This window comes from Papio anubis, chromosome 2 (assembly GCF_008728515.1).
Source record: "Papio anubis isolate 15944 chromosome 2, Panubis1.0, whole genome shotgun sequence".
Taxonomy (NCBI): domain Eukaryota; kingdom Metazoa; phylum Chordata; class Mammalia; order Primates; family Cercopithecidae; genus Papio; species Papio anubis.
In genome coordinates, this window is record NC_044977.1 from 61304480 (window position 1) to 61318955 (window position 14476).

The following is a 14476-nucleotide window of genomic DNA, read 5'->3' on the forward strand; positions in this document are numbered from 1 at the left end:
CTTAACATGTTTTTCAAGTTTATTTTATAAAGTCCTTTTCTGGTTTTAGAATGCTTTCACATTTATTTTTACTTTTTCAGGCCATTCTAACAGCACCATGATGTCCAATTTAACAGAAAAAAGCTGTGAAGTGATAGAAAGTGTAGTTGGATTGCGTAAGACCACACTGCCATTAACTGAACAGGGAGGTATCTAAGCCTCAGTCTTCTCATCCTAGAACGTGTATGCTCTTTCCAATCCATTTTACTACCTTTTAGAATTTAACAATATTTTTGTCCTATGTTTTTTAGTTTCCTGATAAAACATATAATTTATCACAGGCCATATCTACAAGCAGGCCAGTACGAGAAAATTTAATAAGGCACAGGGGCTGTTGTTAACGCTATGTTTTTAAAATTTTCCAAGTCCATATTATTGTTAGAATAATTAAACTTATATTATTTTTCTCTTGAAGCACAGAGAAACTCACTAGAAGTATTCCATACTTTAAGAAGGCAAGATATTTACAACGTTGAAACTGCAAAGCAAATGACTTAGTAATTATTCTTTTTGTGTGCATCCACTTCACAAAAGACTTACCAAAAGAATCCTATAAGAATACACAAATGTTCTTTATGCATTTTAAATAGAATTCAGTTGACCAAAAAATTTAGTCATCTTGCAATCAACTTTTCCAAGAAATTCCTCTCCTGTTCTTTGTTGACTATATTTTTTCAGCTCTTGAAAATTTCTTTTTGGTAACCTTTGAACAGTAAGATTGGCCTTATCTTCCGTTTGCAAAATTAGTAAAGAGTAATGGATTCTGTAGGGGTCAAGGAAAAAACTCAACATTTTTTAAACTTGAATATACAACAACTAGAGCTAACTCAGAATTCCTAAGTGATAGATTATTTTCTACTCTGTGGTTATTGAAGTTTCACCTGTTCTCATAGTTGCAGCTCGAAAAGCAGGTTCAGGTGGCTTTCAATTTAGGTGAAGAGTAAAGAACTTCATCCCTGAATTCTGGAATTTCATGGTCCAGAGTGTTTACAAAAGCATTCTTTGAGTTATTATTTTTTTTTTTTAGTCTGACAATAAAAGCCTCTTTATTGCAATTATGTTTCTGGTCCAAGATGAAACTTTTCTTTTAAAAGTTCCAAATGAAGACATTTTGGGGGCTTTTTTTCTGGAGGGTGGGGTAGGTGTGGGGGTGGGGCTGGGTATTTGTGAGTTGTAAGAAAAGAGGTTGGTGGAGAACAGATGGCCTCCTTCAACCATACATATTCATGAGTGCATTTATTTCATTATGCCATCCCCTGGGAAACCCTATACTTCAGCTTTTATAAGTTCGAATGCCATCAAATTGAGCAGTCAGAAGGCCCTCGTCAAAAACTGTGTTGCTGAAAAATTTGAAGAAAAGTATGTGAAAGCCTTCACTTCACGCTTTTGTCTTGACTTTTTATCACTGGAACACCTGTTATTTCGAGATCCAAGACTGGAGTGTCATTGAGCATAACAAATGTTAAGTGTTGATAGCTGAACTGACACGTTCCATTAATCAGATGGTGGTGTGTTATGTTTAGAGTATTGCCAAGCACATTGTTTGCTAATGTCATATGAAACATGAGATTAAAACATGTCTATGTGTCTGTTGGATCATCTTCCACATTGATTCCAGGCCCTCTCCATTTGCAGAAGGGGAAGGGGTCATCTGATGGGTTGAAAAATATTCATTATTAAATTCCCTGTGTGTCTAATCATTTGGCAGGAAGTTCTCTCTTGTGTGCTTCATGAAATCTTTTCCACTGGACCAAGAAAGAGCAGCACAGATTTTTCCCCCCTTTCATGCTGAGCGAGCTCCTGCTAGTGATTAATGAAGGCATCTAAATAGCCTTTGGTTTAAATGATGTTATCACTGTCTCCATTTAACTCCACATGTCTTTACCTCAAACAGGAATAAGACTGCTTCTGTCTTTTCCCATTGTTGCCTGGCGGTGAGGAACTGTTGATGTATCATGATTTGTTTTATAGATCTGTCAACATCATCACTCATGCATTTCTCTTGTTCTCTGCTTGTAGATTCTATGGAAATTGAGGTATGCATGAAGCTGCCCACTTGGGTTAAGCATATCATTCATTTTCTTAAAAATCTTTAAGATAATAATCCTGATAGGCTTAATAACAACAATAACATAACCTAACATTTATTAAGCATTTATAATATAACAGGCAAAATATTAAACATTTTACAGAAACCTTATGATGTTGATACTATTAGTACTACATTTTGCAATCAAGGACACTGAGGTTTAAAGAAGTTGGGTAGCTGTTATATATTGTGCTAAAAAATGTGAGAGGCTTTTAAAGAAAGTGTTATCTCATTTAATTCTTGTGATCTCTCAATAGTAGTAAAAGACCCAAGAATTATGAGAAGCTGACAGGTCCCATGGGGTCCAGGCCTCTGTAGACTTTTCACCAATGAAAGTCATGTGCAGATGAAGCATACTAGGCATCGTAACTATGAGAAAGAAGAGGAAGCCTTTTGTCAGAAAAGAGAACAAAGTATAGAACAGAGAGAAATATGCAGTGAGATAGGGGCGAGGGGTGGACAGAGAAAGGAGTTCGCTAGGTCTCTGATTGTTTCACAGTTTTTACCTGCATTTCCCAGAAGCTCCAACTGCAGTTCATTTCCAGGTATAATTTATATTTTTACAATAGCCTTCCTTGGGCTTTAGGCAGCTTCAGTGGGTTTCTCTTTCCTTGCAGCTGAAAGTCTGAACTTTTAAATAATGGACCTAAGATGCAACCTTTGCTTTCAGACCTCAAAGCCTGGCCTCACTCTACTACACCATCCTCTGTTTAGAGGCCCTCCACATTGGAAGAAAATGTGTCCAGTGGTCCAGTGACAGCAGACAAGTCTTTTTAGATCTCTAAAGTTTAAGACACACAAAAAATCAATAAAGGAGGAGGCTGGAAAGGCAATGACTTCTGGTAGCATGGCAATAAATCTAAACAATAGGTCATGCTAGTCTAGGACTACCTTTATTAAAATACATTTGCTTGTTTTTAAAAAGGTTATGAAAATGAAAATGCTTATTAAAAGTTACTATTATAATGAAACTTTACTACAGGAATGTGTACAGTAAAAACTAAACGCCCTTCCTCTTGTTTTTGCAGACTCCTGTCCGTAGAGATTACCACGGTGCACGTTTTAGTATGTGCCCCTCTCGGACTTTTCTATGGATAGACTGGATATGTGCCCATGATGGGGCTATGTTCAGAATCTTCATGCCACTCATACTTGCTTCTTCTTGATTGGTAATCATATCATGGACACTCTGCCATGTGAATACACACAGATTTGCCCAATTCTATTAATATCTATGTGACATATTCCAGGGAATGGGTGCACCAGTTCTCTGTTGGTGGGCATTCGATCATCTCCAAATGTCTGCCGTTACATGTCGGACTTCAATGGATAGAAACAATTCTCTTTGAAGTGCTTCATTTGCTCGTTTTAGGCCATATTTCAAAAGCACTATTAGGAAGTTTAAAAATGTAATCATCCACCCTTAGGATCCTAGGGGCAGGTAAGTATGACAGGTATTCACAGTTTAAGCATCACCTAAAAACTGGTTTTGGTGACATGTATTAAGGTCCCACAATCCTAACCCATTAATCAGAATTCTTCTGGGTTTTGTGTAATTCAGGGGTGGACAGCGTGAATATCCATTGCCATTGCCATTTCTTTTGTTTATCTAAAAAAGATCTTAAAACATTAAAAAATAATAATAACTAGCCCTCAGGGGAAATTTGGGCTTGCTCTCTGAGTAATTCATCCCTGACTGCTGTGAAAACCAACTAATAAGCAAGTATATAATGATCACCTCTGTATCCAGTACAGATACAGGAAAACATCTATGATATTTTCAGTATGCTTTAAGTAGAACCTGTAGAGCAGGCATGAAGGGACCTACTGTAATCAGATGTTGGCACCAATGTGTTAGGACTCAGTATGTGTGATTTCAGAAGCAGAGTAGATGTACACAGCAGAGAATGTAACAATATTGAGAATATTAGAAAACTCCTGGTAATATTTTATAACATATGGGACTTTTCCTTACTAAGCACCCAAAATACATCCTGTCAAAATCTGTGTGTTTTATAAATATTTTCTGCCTTCCAAAGCCATAGTAGATAAAGGAATCTTGAAAACTAGAGAAGCAATATGATAGCTATCTCAATACTACTTTATTAAGTGTCGATTGTGTGAAGACTCAATTTTTAAACTTTAGATGATGCCAATACTAATAAAACACAGTCCTTACCTGAAAGGAACTTAAGGTTAATGTTGCATAATAAATAACCAGAGTACACACATCATTTTTAGCTTAAAAAAGTAGAAAGTATTGTTAAAAACCAATTCATTTTCAGGTCTTTATCAATTCTCCTTTAAAAGTGTAACCAGTTCCGTATGATGTTCCTAAAAGTGCTTTTCTGTGCCCATTTTCACCCGGTCCAAGGAGTTTGTTTCGTTTTGTGGCTGGATGGGTACTTAGGACTAGACTTTTATTAGGATGAATAATTATAGCTATTGTTTATTGAGGGCTTGCTAGGTAGCCAGCACCATGCTAAAAGCTTTAGGTGGAATTTAAAAATTCTCCCAGCAGGCCCTTGTTGGGAGGTTCTAACAAATGTGGAATCTGACACCTTCTTAGTGGCCAACCCAGGGTCTTAGGCCAGGCCTAACTCCAAAGCCCGGGCTGTGTTCCCACTGTGTCCGTGTGTATCCACTTCCAGTCATTCTCATGCCACTTTCGAGATGCTTGCCTTATCTTCATGCCACCAAAATAGTACTTTCTTAATGTCTTTTCTAAATCATCTTACTATTCATACCTGTTACCTATCCTAAGCGTTGGGGTCATAAAAGTTTGGAGTTTAGTGTACTAGTTACGTATTTTCTCCTGTAGGTAATCAAATAAATAGATAAGCATTGAAATAAAAAAGCTTGCCCATGCGTCACCTGTAATTATTTAATTTTATTACCAGTGGTACATGCACCACCCTTGGGGAAACCCTCTCCCATGTAATACCATTTTCAGGTTTTTCTTCTTTGTCTCATTATATTTTCTCTGGATACATGTTCATTAGAGATATTCACCTCCTTGTAAAGAAAGGAGGTGTGTAAATCAGATTTGCATTTCAATCACCATGAAAACAAATTTGTGCATGGAGGAGGCACTCAGTCCACAGAGGCTAATCTCGCACAAACTGAATATAACAGGAAATACATTTTTTGAGATAATCCTAACAAATATAACTTGACAATTAAAGTTGTCAGCTGTCTGAAGATACCAGAATTTGCCCTTGGCAACAAAGTCTTGCCATGTAGGATATTTTATCATTCAATTATTCTGGCTTTCTTTAAAAAGGTAACCTAAAAAATAAAAAGTAATAGGAGAAAAGGCTTATGTTTCACCATTTGGACTGTTAAAGCATGCCATTTAGTCTAGTTCATTCCATTATTATTAACATTAGCATTATGGAAAGTCAACAGAATATATTGTTCTAAAAATGTTTAAGGGTTTTATTCATTTTGAGTAATCAGAGTCATGCATGTTACAGAGCAATATATCTAATCAAAAGAGGCAATTGCTCTAGAGAGGTTATTACTGGGCTGCTTATAATCAAACCAATTTTTGGCTTTATAACTTACATAGAGGAGATTAGTTGGGAAAATAATAATATATAAAGCTGCCCTTTCAGAAAATTAATTTCTAGGACCATGCAAAAGACAAAAATTAAAATTAACTGAAGAAGGGCCCAGAAAAAAAATTATAATATTTTGGACTTCTCCCAATTAGGACAAAGTCCTCATTGCTTATTCTGAACAGGGAAGCCCATTAATTTGTACAATGCAGGTGGAATATAAAACATTAATTTTCTTTGGTTGCTGGAACTTTAGAAAAGTGCAAAAACCTTCCTGAATTGTCTCAACGTCCCAAGAGGTAGATAAGTATTATTAAGTTTATTTTCTCAATAATTTGGAAATTGAAGCAAAATGTTAAATTGCTTGGCTCTATTTTCAAATTTTCTACTTCGGCTCTGACTAAGGCAGGTGGGCAGTATCTGAATTCAAGACCTGGGACCTTGCAGCTCAGGACCTCAAGGCATCAAAAATAATGACATAGTATCTCCAGGAGGTATCAGGAGCAATGTGGGAGGACGGCACAGCTCTGTGCTCAGTGTACCCAGTTTTGTGCTTTGGAGAAAGGACAAGAAGAACTGGTCTCTTTCCAAAACGAGCCTATTTCCAAAGAGAGTACAGCATAATGGTACAGACATAACCTTGCTGTATGCCTGGCAGTACATACATTTGTCTTGGAGAGAGGAGTAGTAGTTGGAAAACTTAAGATAAAAGATCTGGGGGTGGCGCTGGCTTCTGATGTGTTGATGTCAAGGCAAGTGTTTTCTGCACCATGACTTCATGTTAGTCCTATACTGGAGAATGCTTTTTTTTTTTTTTTGGTGAGGGCGTAGGGCACCAGGAGAGCCTCCTGGGCATTATGAATGTGCGGTAACAGACCTGAGAACAGACCGTGTTCTTTCTTTTGAATTCTGAATTTGTGATTGGACATTTAGACAATAACTAAGGCATTTCCTTGTAAGAAGATGTTTTATAATGAAACAAACCCTATACTTAGAGACATGAAGAAGGCATCAAGAAATGGAAGGTTATTTTTATTGTTTGTTTGTTTCCTGGAGGAAATCATGGAATACAGTGAAGCTTTTTCTTTCCATTTGAGCAGACTAAAGTGAACCAATCTGAGACCAGGATCTCAGTTTTCTATTGCTATTTCATGTGAAAATACGTTATACTGGTTAGGCAGGTGAATTCTGGAGTCAGCAACTTGGGTTAGACTCTTGGCCTGCCACCTTTTAGTTGTATAGAATCATGGGCAAGTTAGTTCATTTCTTAAACCTTCAGTTTTATCATCTGTAAAATGAGAATAATAATCTTACCTGCTTCACAGATAAAGATGAAATAAGTATAAGATATTCTGTAAATTTTATCTATTATTAATGCTGTCATTAGACTCGGTGTCCAGTGAAACAGAATTTCCAGCTCATCACAATCAATAGTGGCAAGAGAGAAAGTGGGGGAGAAATAGAAAATTGTCCCTGCCTGTCATGAGTAAGGAAAAAAGAATGCTACCTACTTTTACATCAGCGGCTCTGTTGCTTAGTGATTTACAGTGGGTGACAAAAATACATTGTTGGAACATATTTTGCCAATCTGGGAATTAATCTTTTCACAATCCACAAGGAGGGTGAGTTTTATACACGTTCACTCCAACCAGCAGATGATTCGCCTTCTGATCTAACAGGATAGTCCACTTCTAGGATATAATGGAAAAGTGGCAACGCATTTGACCAACAAGATAACAAATGCATAGAACTTAGCACAGTGCCAGGCGTTAAGGAAGTACTAAGGAAATGTTTGTTCCTTTTCTTTCCTCCCTCTTGTTTCTTGTTTGAACCCTTGATAAAGTCATGTCCTATGCTCCTCTGTTCCTATCTGGAAATCATTTTCTCACAGTAGTTCCACACATTGTGAGTTTCTTTGAGAGCATCACATCATATTGTATTAATTAATTGTACAACCTCCCATCTTCAACCTCTTAGCATGGAGCTTGCATGCAACAGGTGCTCAAAAAATGTTAATTGTATGGTTGAAAGTAAGTAAATGTTGTTAGGGTTGGAGAATTACTTCCTTTGTTCACTATTACGTTTCATTAAAAGAATATAATTTTCTTGTTTGAGAAAGACCGCCTGAAGATTTTTCAAAGGGGGCCTATTTTGGTGGCATTGCAAAACTTGATAGAATGGCTTTGCATGTTAGGCCACCACACATATTCCTCCTGGCACCTTATTGTGTTGCTTTCCCACTTTTGAGTAAACTTTGGTCCATCAAACAGCTTGTAGCTTCGCTAGAACAACTCTTGATTGCAAATTAAAACTCTTGAAGGGGTAGTTCACTCCAGTGATTTCTCCATGACTATATTGTCAGTGGGGATTTGTAATTATAACCACTGCTCCAAATTTCTGTGAGCACTTTGAAATGATTAGAATGACTATTCATCGAGAAGACAATATATAATTATTTTCTTTTGATCTTTTAGCAGCTTCTTGCAAGGAGAGCAAGAAGAAGGAATAAATTGCCCCTGTGTCCATTTGGATAGGAGCCCACTTCAGGGAGATTTGGGAGTTGTGGCTCCAACTTTGGCTCTTATTTTAGCCATTTAGAAGCATTTCCACTTGAGTCATTGAAGGGCTTTTAGAGAGTTAAAGCATTCCAGCAGCTATGAATTCTTAATAAAATACAAAATTTGACTTTTAGTTTGAGGTATTATTATTCATGCTGGGAAATGGGAGTGAATAGTGAGGAAGAAGCAGAACAAAAATGTTTTGGAAGGTTAAAATTGCAGTTCTTTCTCTTCCATCCCTTTCTCTCTCTCTCTCTCTCTCTCTCTCTCTCTCTCTGTTTCCTTCCTCTTTCAACCTCCCCCAAAATTCAGTAAAGCAGCTGGGAGAGGGGGCACATGGACAGCATTACCCAAAGCATGGTCCATTTATGACCCTCGTTATCAGAATCAGATGAGGTGGCCATTAAACCTTCCGATTTCTGAGCATGACAGCAAAACTACTGACTCAGAAGAATCTCCACGCTAGTGAATTTTTAACAAGAACCCCATTTTGTGTCCCTAAATTTTATGAATTATTTTTTGGGTTGTATAGTGGGATTCAGGGAAGCAAAATCAAACCCAATAGGTTTTTCAATCTTTTCTCAAGTCTTTACTATTTTATTTTTACAAGTCATTTATAAAAACCTCATTTTAAAAGATGTTATTTCTCCTCTTGTAAAATATGAAGGACTATGGTTTGCAGTTTTGTGGCAGTCCAGAAGCAACAGGGTAGGTGCTTGCTGGGCTGCCATTGACATCTGCCATGGATAAATTGATGCAGTGAAGCAACAACCTACTGAGAAAAACTGAGCATCATCTTAAGTCTTCTTTACGAACAGCAGTATCCCCATGGTACCTCGGCAACTGAGATCAGATGTGACTTCATAGAGGAGAAGGCCCATTCCTCCATCCTTAATGGAGAAAATGGGCTTTATATAGCATGTAAATCATACTAGCTCTCTCTAAAATCATATTGATGTAACCAAATTTAGTACTAATCTCCTTTTAAATATGTTTTTAAAAGCAGCAATGGAATTCAAATCCAGATGCCAAAATCAATTCCTGTCATTCCATAGGACTGTTAAAAGGTTTCATTCCAAAATCATATTTCTTTTTATTGAAGTCTGACATTTGAGGCTATGAAATTGTTTACTCTTGATTTTTCAAAAATCAGTTTACTGGCATGTTTTGACGGATGCTGTATAATCATATCCTCTATCACCAGGTATTGTTCATGCCTTTCAAATTGGATTTTGATCTACTTTGCGTACATAAATATCAAATAAAAGCCAGTCATCTTGTGATAAAACTTCAGTCCCATATGCAGGACAACTTTCTAGTTCTCACTACTGGTTCCCTGTTGGCAACAGCACAGCAAAAGGTGACCACAAAAAGTGGATTGGAGGTGAAAATGCTTGACGGTGAGAAAGAAGGTCACCAGAGTGGTCACTCATTTGTCTCAGGGGAATGCCAGAAAAGAGGAGAAGAATGCCAGGGAGCCAGATACTACAATGTTACATGGCCTTAAGGAGTCTAGAAAATATTAATGATATGAAAAGAAAAGAAAGAGGGTGATATAATTGAGTGGTGTGGGCTTCAATGGATGGAAGGCAGAAAGGCTGCCCGGAGGTGTTCATGGCCTAAAACCCAGAACCTGGGAATATGTTACACAACATGGCAAAAGGAACCATGCAGATCGAATGAAGGTTCAGGGCTTAGAATAAGTTTAGCCTGGATTATCCAGGTGGGTTCAATTTAGTCGTATAAAAATCCTTAAAAGCAGAGAACTTTCTGCAGCTGGAAACAGCAAAGATGAGGCAGATGGGAAATGTTGGAGAGATTCAAAGTGGGAGAGAAGGATTTGACCCACTATTTCTGACTCTAAAGATGAAGGAGGCCACAAGCCAGGGAATGTGGAGGTCTCTGGAAGCTGAGAATGACCCCTGGCCCTCAGCCAGCCAGAAAACAAGGACTTCCGTTCTATAGCCACATTGAATAAGTTCTGCCAATGACCTAAATGAGCCTGGAAGCAGAATCTCCTCGACGCTGAGACTTTAATTTTGGGTTTGTCAGGCCTAAAGTAGATAAACCAATCTGACACCCCTATCCCACCACTACCAGGGACGTCTGGGCTACAGAGCTGTGAGGTAATACATGCGTGCTGTCGTGAGTTGCTAAATTGTGGTTAATCTGTTATTGCAGCAATAGAAACCATACAAAAGACAACGAGGTTGTTGCAGGAGAGCTGATGAACTCAAAGCTGGAATGACTGGGGAGACAGCACTGTGAAGCCTCTGCACTTGCAGTACGGAAGTTCCAATCTCAGCTCTGACACTTAGTTATGTGATGCACTCAGGAGACCCCACTTTGATAAAGCTTGATTTCCTCCACAACCTGGAAGTAATAACAGTGTCTCCCTCGCCAGCTGTGATGAGGCTTTAATGAGGTAATGGACGCGCACGTGCCTAACAGTGTCTAACAGGTACAGAGTTGCTGCTTTAGTATGTTTTATTGAAACGCCACACAGTAGTCTCTTGTCCCTGAAATCCAAGCCAGTGAGCAGACTTTACTTGAGAGGAATTATGGAGTAGCATCGTCAAGAGGAAAGCCAAGTTCCAAATAAGGCCTGGAGATGGAGAAAGTGTACTCAGAAAAGGGTATGGGGCAAGTGTGAGCCAAGCGCGAATCACAGCAGCCTTCTTGGCTGCGAATGTGCGTAACGATCACCCAGAGATCTGCGCACAGGGCAGATTCGGACTCTGCAGGTGGGATGGCGCCTGAGACTCTGCCACTCCTACAAGTTATCAAGTGGTGCAGGTGCTGCTGGTTCATGGACTGCAGTTTCAGTAGCAAGGAATCCGAGTATGTGAGAGAAGCGGCACTGGCTCTCGTGATGCGGCTGGATGATGAGAAGAGAGGAAAGGAAGGGAGAGCAAGCAGGAGGGACCTTCGTGTGGCCCTCAGAAGCAGGCCTGAATGAGCAGGCTCCACTCATCTACCTTCTGCTGAGAGGGCCTCCCTCGTTGGTGAAGCCTGTTCCCAGGGGCGGGAGTGGCCCACTTGAGCATAGGAACGAGGGCCTGCGTGTGGTCAGCACTGCCAGACAGAGCAATTCTGAGGCTTTGTGCTTCCTTGTGGCTTCCGTTCTCAGAAAGCCCTTGCAGCAGGTCCTGTGGAAAGGTCAAACCCAGCTGACTTCTCCATGCTGCAGAGTTGAGGTGGACATCGGAGCCCAGCCAGGTAGGACACTTTTGATAATCTTACAAATAAAGGCCTTGGCGATGTATGACTGAAGCCTCCCTTTATTCCTTTCCAATTTTTCATTTTCGAAGTGCCTTCACATCTCTAATATCTTCTCACAGGCCTTTAAAAAATTAAACTATAAAGGTGTTCACATGCAAACTATAGATATGATGCTTTGCATTCTCTTCTGAAATTAAATAGGTAAGCACGTCTGCTGTCCCTGAGGCCTTAGAACACCGGATATGGAATCTTTTTTCCTCCTCCTTTTTGTCATCTTTTAATAAGGGAGTGTTGTGCTGGTTACAAACTCAGAGGATAAACTTTATGGGGAAGGAGCTTGAGCTCTGCAGGTGTGCCATGGCCTCCAGTCTGAAAAGCCAGAATCCAATCCCAAATGCCGGGTTTAGAGACAGGCGCCTGGGACTCTGGCCTCAGGAATGTGTATGGTTCTAGCAACAGCGCTGGGTGTACCTAGCAGGTGCTGGGTACTGTCTGGAGCTGAGGAGGGGTCTAAGGAAAGATCAGCTAGGCCAAAAAAATGACCTCTGCTTTCAGGGACAGTGCCATCCAGTTGGAAGGGTGAAGAGCAAACACCTGGAAGTGATTTAGGGATGTTGACCAGGGTTGTTGTCATTTGAAAATAGATGATAGCAGAAAAAAGAGAAGGAGATGCAAAGGTATGAGGAGAGTGGAGTGGCTTCCTTATGAAAGTAGCTGGCTAGTGCTTATGTCTCTGGTTTTACAGATAGTTTTTATTCAGGTAATATTGGCCGTATTTTCTATTTTTCTCTGTGGGGTTTCCCAGTCTTTATTTGTATCTATAGCAGTTGGTTTCATGGCTGTCTCATGCATCTATTCTGGTTTTAAAATTTTAATATGACATCATTTTTATGACACTTCAGTCTCTACATCACTTCTAATTATTTTACTATATTATGTAATTATGTAAACTCTTTGTCTTTTACTTAAATTACTCATTATTTTGATGTAATGAACATCTTTTTTATTTGGGCATTTTTCTTTGTTTTTAGTTATTCAGATAAATTCCCCAGCATTGAATTACTGGATCCAAGGGAGTGATGTTTTTAAGGATATAAAATCACATTTCTAAAGAATTGATCTAATAAAAAAAAAAGTGCCGCTAGTAATATACCTATTTTCCCTGTTTACTCAGTTTGAGTTACAGATTTAAATCATACTTCTCTGCTATTGTTTTGATATAAATAATATTGGCTAAACATTTCATTATGTCATTCTTCTATTTGCATTTTCTCTTGAAAGGATGTCTGTTCATAGCCTTTCTGCATTTATCTGTTAGAGTCTTGGTGATGTGTATTTTTAAAGCTGCATTTAATCATTTGATACAAATTCGGTGCCTGCTCTATGTTAGGAACAGTACTAGATGCCAGAGACACACCAGGGGAGAGCATCCCTGTTTTATTTGTGAATCCCTTGCCCCTCTCCTATCCAAATTCATTTTCTTAATATTAATAGCCTCACTTGTTAGGGTTTTTTCCTCTTTCCCAAATGAACTTTAGAATCGTAATAAGTGCTATTGCAAAAAGGACTTTATACATGCTAAACATACACCTACATACATATATATCCAGGATGTTGCTTCTCTTTCCTGAAGATGGATTTTGATTGATATCACAATATATCTGTATGCCTCCATTTATCCAAAACTTCTTTTATATGTTTTTTATATATTGCCAAATTATATGGTGGTTTTGTTTTTAGTGTTTGGAGAAAACTCTATAAATATATTGTTTTCCATAATGGATCTACCAATTTACATTTCCACCAACTGTGGGCAATGGTTGCTTCTAGCAGTTTGTCAGTGATGTTTTGCTTTTCAAATATTGAAATAGTATCATCTGTGATTGACTTTTTTTTCTCCCTCTATATACACTTTTAATTTTATATCTTATTGTATTAGTTAGAACTTGGGACATAAGGTAGATGGCAGAGGTCATGTATGTCTTGGTCCTATTTTTGATCCCCAAAATAGGATCAAAACTGGTAAAATTGGTACCATAAGTGGGGCTTTGCTATATTTTCTCTGTGTGACTCTTGGTTTGAAATGTTCTGTCTAATATGTATCTTTTTATTTCGAGTTTACAATACTTTATTGAGAATAGATACTACAGTGTCACAACTCTTTCAGTAATATTTTAAAGAAGTCCTTAAGGCTTCTAGAAATTTAACATTGATATACAGTCATGTGCTGCATAATTATGTTTTGGTCAACAATGGACTGCATATATGGATGTGTGACTGTGGTTCTGTAGATTACAATGGAGCTAAAAAAATTCCTATTACCTAGTGATCTCTTAGCTTTCATAACATCACAGTGCACTGCATTATGTATTTGTGTTAGTGGTGATGCTGGTGTAAACAAACTTGTGATGCCAGTCATATAAAAGCCTAGCCCATACAATTATGTATATAGCACATGATACTTGATAATAATAAATGACTATGTTACTGGTTTATGTATTTACCATACTTTTACTGTTATTTTAGCGTGTACTCCTTCTCCTTACATAAAAAATAATAACTTTAAAACAGCCTCAGGCCGGTCCTTCGGAGGTATTCCAGATGAAGGAATTATCCTAGGAGATGACAGCTCCATGCATGTTATTGCTTCTGAAGAACTTCCAGTGGGACAAAATGTGGAGATGGAAGACAGGGATATTGATTATTCTGATCCTGTGAAGGCCTAGGCTAATGTGTGTTTGTTTTTAACAAAGTTTGAAAAGTAAAAACTGAAAAAATAGCTTGTAGAATAAGGTTATAAAGAAAGAAAATATTTTTGTACAGCTATGCAATGTACATTTTAAGCTGTTATTACACAAGAGTCAAAAAGTTAAAATATTATAAATTTATAAGCTTTGTTATAAGGTAATCATATTACAGTCAGCTACAGTTAATTTGTTATTGAAAGGATTTAAAAATAAATTTAGTGTAGCCTAAGTGTACAGTGTTGAGGAAGTCTACAGTAATGC

The 14476-nt window shown here is 38.1% G+C and overlaps 2 long non-coding RNA genes across 4 annotated transcripts in view; both read left to right on the forward strand.

Annotated features, from left to right (window-relative positions):
* LOC110742542 overlaps positions 1-14476 on the forward strand; it is a 70577-nt gene that overhangs the window by 21398 nt on the left and 34703 nt on the right. The window lies entirely within an intron of this gene.
* LOC110742544 lies at positions 1187-3348 on the forward strand. The gene is made up of 2 exons (XR_002520336.1): positions 1187-2075; positions 3157-3348. It is a non-coding gene; the product is annotated as an uncharacterized LOC110742544 (long non-coding RNA).